Genomic DNA, 6,000 nt, shown 5'->3' on the forward strand with positions numbered 1-6,000 from the left:
TATTAGAGGTGCCCTTAAAGACTGTAGCACGTGCTAAATGTGTTTCCAAATCCTTGTCTATGGTTGACATTAAATCCACTAGGCCTCGGAAGATCCCATGTTTTGAGGAAGTTTCTGATTCGTCATGGCCTCGCAATGCCAGTTCGAAAGCACCACAGAAATGAATGCAATCAATGATCTTGGATAGATTTTGTCTGTTCTTATCAACAGCTTCATTGTGTTTTTGAATGGATTTGCGATATGCATCATTTATCTGCTGCTCAATTGGTGCGTCTTCCCCCAACATTCCCAGTCTTGTCAGGGTTTCCAGATGATTTCTTGTGAGCGCATGTTTCTTTATTTTTTCAGAGATGTGCTTCAGGTCAACCAAGCCTTGCCGTGTCCAAGAAAAGTCACCGCCAAACAGCAAGCAGGGGAAGTAGAACAGAGAATTTTTTATATGGCACCCTTTAAGCCAATCAGCTTTTGTGTACCAGGCGTTTGACAATGTACGTTTTGACATTTTTCCTCTGTCCTGTGTAGTTTGCTGTAGGTTTATTTCAGGCTGATGAGGTCCTAATTGCTTTATCTGTAGTTTTTGTTCAAGTGGCCGTGCCTGGAATGACCTTGCAATCAGCTCTTGTACTGTATTCATGATGGTGTGTTGCTGGCCTTACCAATTTATATATATTAAAGAAACCTGTCAATAATCAAAGTACAACGTATAAGGTGCAGTGCAATAATATCAAATTTCAGTATAAATACATATATCTTGTGCATTATCGTAATACATCTCCAACAGCTCCCCTTTCCACAAATTGACTGCTAAAATACAGCCATACTGCCTCCTGCCTCTCTGTGCCATAGTGGTTGCTGGAGGCACTGAAAGAGACACTGCTTGAGGGCCTGGAGAGTGACCACATACATAGCCCTAACTCCCATGTAAAAAAATATAGCATCAGTTTGCTTACCTTTAACACTGGTGTTTGCTGGGTGGTAGCCGGGGTGAAAGAGCAGCAAAGGAGGTTGGGGTCCTCTTGTTGTTTGCTGAGAAATGGCCCCAAAATGCGGTAATGTTTCAGGTTGTCAGGTGCTGAAAATGAAAAGATAACAATTTATTTTTGAAACAGTAGGGTAATCAAACAAAGACTGTGGGGAAACAAAATAACGCTCCAATTTTTTCCTTGCAGTTTGCATCCAGCTCTTAGATGACAGTTAATAGCTCGCTGTTGTATGTTAGGATTTTAACTTAGAAACTGCAAGTAACAAAAGGATCTCTCTGACAAAAGCAGTGACTCACTGACCTATTTACATCATATGCATTTTGTGATCTGCATCAGGTATATGTTCTTTGCAGCAGGCACATTAAGCTTCTGCGCTGCCGCCTGCTGCTATTTCACTACTGGGACCACAAACATAGTGTGGCAGACTGCCAACGCTCCTACATATCTAGGCCAACAACTGATGTTTCTATTTTTTGTTTTATATAGCGAAGTAGACCCGAGACATCGGGCATCAGAGCGCTTTACATGAGCACCAGTTTCGTAACATCACCATTATTGCCTAAATAAACATTAGAATAAAGCTTAAAATCCATGCCGGGGTAATGTGGCCCAACATTGTCAAGAACGTGAAAACCAGAAATCAGATGAAACCAGACAAGACATTCAATGGCACAGTTATAATTATTGTAACTTTATTTCACTTGTAATGAAACCTACTTTATCATAAAGCACTCTGACATCTTTGGGTAATGTCCACGATATGTAAAAATGTATAAATAAATAAATGAATAAGCACTGTGTTGGATTTATCAGTGAAGCAAACACTATCTTGGTAGCATTAAAGGATACAGGAGTGAAGGCACAGCACAGGCGTGGATTCCATGCTCCAATCCTTGCCTGTGTAACTTGAGTCACGCTTGGGAGCAGAGCATGCTTGAGTGTAAGTTCAGCCACAGGATATGTGTGCACATTACACACATATCTAGTAACACCACATAAACACTGTGAACTGTTGTCGCCTCATTACACACTGGGGTATAGGATGTCGGCTCCAATGTGTACATTCAGATGTGGGAAGGCCTCAAAGCACTGGTTGTTTCAAAGGGCGGAATAATGAAAGTCACAAATGTCGTGCCACACAAGAGGAGCTCAGGGCCGGGCGATGAACGATGCTCTATATGCCTTTTTTCAACACATGAGTGTAAAGTGGAATTGCAAAACATTTGTTATTTTGCGAGTGCCATAATCCTACATTGTAATGCCTGTGTGCGTGGGTCTTTCCACCTCTGCATTGGAGGGCAGACCTCTTAAAGTTAAATTGCCACAGGAGTACAGGCATGATGTGAACAGAACACACTGGGGTAGTAGGACAAATGGACAGCATCACCACCAAAGGCGAGGAGCCCATCAGTGCTTCAAGCAAAATAAGCAATGGCGACCAATAGGTTGGGTGTTGGCCTCACGTCATTTGGTTTTAGCAGACTTAAAACACAGGAGCCTGGTTGGAAGCGACGAGTTACGCCAAAACCATGTATTAAATATTGGAAGTAAGTCAAAAGTCAGAGAAAAAACAACGCAACCGGTAAGGTTGATGTCTCGGCTTCTGCAATTAGACCCCCAGCCACATGCATTTAGAAGGCTCGCTGAGGCTACGAAAAGAAGTTATATTTGGTAACTAGCATTTGCGCACTTGTAATTTAAAGACATCACAAAAACATGCTCCATAATCAGGTAGAGTTTGCCACTGGGATGCGGAGTACCATACAAGAACCCAGGAGGTCTATAAGCCAAGCCACTCGCTGGCAAAAAACTGGCAGGATTATTTCTATGTCAGTTGGTGCCCAAGTCACCACAAAACAATGTATAAAGAAGTAGAGAAGGAAGGAGCAGAGATATCAATAATCAATTAGAGAACTGATCAAACCAAATCCAATACATGTGTATGTTGTGGATGACCATCAAACAAACCAAATGATCAGTCCTATCAGGCGAGTTTGGTGGCACCGTCGGAGAGTGCGGGGCCTCGTATACCTGAGCACGGTCCAGGTGAGGTGAGGTCCAGTCCCCTGTCATGTTGGATCGCGTCGAGCACCTACTGACAATGAGGATGAGTAATTAACTGTGGGTACAGGTTGTATCGTCCCTACTTTTATACTCTTGTTCACTGATCTGTTATATATATTTTTTGTTTCCTAACACATATAACAGTAGCAACCTTTAGAGCAGTGGCCCTGACGAATGCCAAGGGACGTGTTGCCCGGTAGGCAGAAACATGTTGGCCCTAATTGCGATAGTCATTAGTTCCATACTGTCGTTTGCACTGTTCCTATCTTTTAATTAGGGGATGTGCCTGGTTTCCATTAAAGTATCTTTTTCAGACATATCACCCTATTTTAAGACTCACCACACCTTTTTGTATGTTGCACTGTTTTTCACCACTTCCTACTGACCATCACAATCTGACCAACGATTGGAGGTACACTGTGGACTATATCCAGTACGTACTATGACTGTGTGGCATATGGTCTAGATGATCTAAGGACCTGCCAGGTCACAGTGTGGACGACCAAGTGATAGGACTGATCATTTGGTTTGTTTGATTGTCATCCACAACATACACATGAATTGGATTTGGTTTGATCAGTTCTCTAATTGATTATTGGATATCTCTGCTCCTTCCTTCTCTACTTCTTTATACATTGTTTTGTGGTGACTTGGGCACCAACTGACATAGAAACAATCCTGCCAGTTTTTTGCCAGCGAGTGGCTTGGCTTATAGACCTCCTGGGTTCTTGTGTGTTATTTAATTGCTGTTACTGGGGAAGTGAACCAGTAGTAGGTCTTTAAACTGCTTCCCTCTGACCCCATTCTCCCTGTATGTTTTTGAATGCAGAGTACCTTGGCATCTTTAACAATCCTACTGACCCTTAGCATCAATCCCGTAAATCAATTAAGGGGGTTGAGGCAAGGCCATGTAAAAGAGGAAATATAGCATCAATACTTCCCTAAGACTCCTCATCCTCATCTTTTTTGGCAACCAATCCTAGTTTCCAATTTAATAACAGGAAGAAAAGACAAACAATTCAAACAAACGTGGTCCTCCTTTGGAAGCATGTTTGAAAATCCATCAGTGCAATGCTTGACTTACAATCGGTAATAAGGCTCCTGTGGTATTTTGGGGAAAGTTTTACTTTTCCCTGAATATTCTAGAACTGGAATTAGAATAGTAATTTGATTTCCCACCATCAACAAAATCCTCTCCTGCATTGAGGGTGCAACTGAAGGCATGATACCTGCATGAGCAAAGGCCCATAGGAGTACTTTTTCTATTTCCAGGAAACACATATTGGTATACAGAAAGCAGGCAAATGGCAGAAAGAAAACACTCATAAAAAGGAACCGGAGGTAGGCTAACAAAACTAAACTGTACAAGTACGAAAAAGCAGGTCTTCTTCAATACAATAGGCAAAACTGAAAAATAGGAGGAAGATGAAAGAAATAGAGAGGGGAAGAAGGAGGGGCAGGTCGAGAAGAGAACGTAAAACAAGTGAGCTGTTCAGCGAGAAAGTGAATCACAAAAAGGGGTAAGTATAACGGGTATAAAAACAAAAAGAAAAGAATGTTCTTTGTGTATTGAGAAAGAACTTTTTTAATGCAATTTCGAGATAAAACAAAGACATTAGCTAAGTTAGATTCCAAAACCTAGAGCCTGTCTGTTAATCTTGGACATTTCGTTGAAACAGGTTAACAGAAACGGAGTTTACCGATTTGGTGTTCAACAACATAATCTGTTTTTTCAGATATGTTACACAAAGTTTGTGAATAATTTGGTCCCCATATACACTGGAAAGTGTGGTCGCTAGTACTCGTACTCAGGCTCAACAGCCAAAAGTGCAAGGGTGGGTGCAAATTTGAGATCCCACGTACCACCTACACGATGACTTAATTTAAGTCTCATAAGACTAGAGTACTCTTTAAATAAACATCTGACATGAGTGTCCTGGTACACAGGAGAGTAAATATTGAGAATGCCCAACAAGCCACAGTGCTGTCACGTGGCCGGCTTCTCTCTATTGGGGAGGGGGCAGGGCCGGGGAATCTCAATCCGTCACACGTCTTTCTGATGTATTTGCAGGGACGTGGGGACTAGGGGACGAGTCCTGCTGCTCTCCATAGGGACGGTAGGGCTGGGGCAGTCGGTCACATTTCCGATTTTCCGTGCTCCCTCTTTGCAGGCCCGGTAGCTATGGGGAACAGCGAGGCACGTCAGGCTGTCCTCTGCCAGGCCAGTGCGGGGTGGGCACTCACTCAGTCAAACACCAGGCTGCTGCCTCCACTGACTGCAGTCAGTAGAAAGATGGGCCTGGGCAGAGTAAATCCCACACCAGGCCACTGCTTCTGATGGAGGGACTGGACAGACACTCCTGTGTCCGTCTGGCCTCAGACCGCGCCAGTCATATTCGGCCTCGTGCTTTGAACCGACAGTGTGACTTGGATAGCGCCGTTCACAGGTCACTATGGCGCTCGTGGGAGGCCACTACTACAGCTTGGGTAGAGCTATCCCCATGCCGGGCCATAGCTTCATGAGTACCAGGGCAGGGGAGCATACACTTCTGAAACAGGCAGTTGTCCTCTGATTTAAAAATTAATATGTAAATACACAAATACATGGCAGGGTTTGAATCCGAACAAAAGATTAAAGGTTATGTTTTTACAGGAAACTTTATATTTGATCTCCGACTCCTAGCAAGGCTTCCACTGAAGTGTAAATTAAAGATTAGGTACAATAAACTGGCCAGCAGTTTCCAAATTGGAGGCATGGTGTGGACACGCTAGCCCAAAGCCAAAGGAAGGCAGGAGGGTATTTCTGTCCTGAATTTGTTCTTGCTTCGCATCTAATGAAAAGTGAGCTCATACTACTGCAATGTCCTGTCTGCACCAAGAGAGTCTCCAGGAAATCATCAGAGACTCTGATCTGATAGCCCTGGCATAGTAGCTACAAATCTATTCTCATTTC

This window comes from Lissotriton helveticus, chromosome 6, assembly GCF_964261635.1.
Source record: "Lissotriton helveticus chromosome 6, aLisHel1.1, whole genome shotgun sequence".
Taxonomy (NCBI): Eukaryota; Metazoa; Chordata; class Amphibia; order Caudata; family Salamandridae; genus Lissotriton; species Lissotriton helveticus.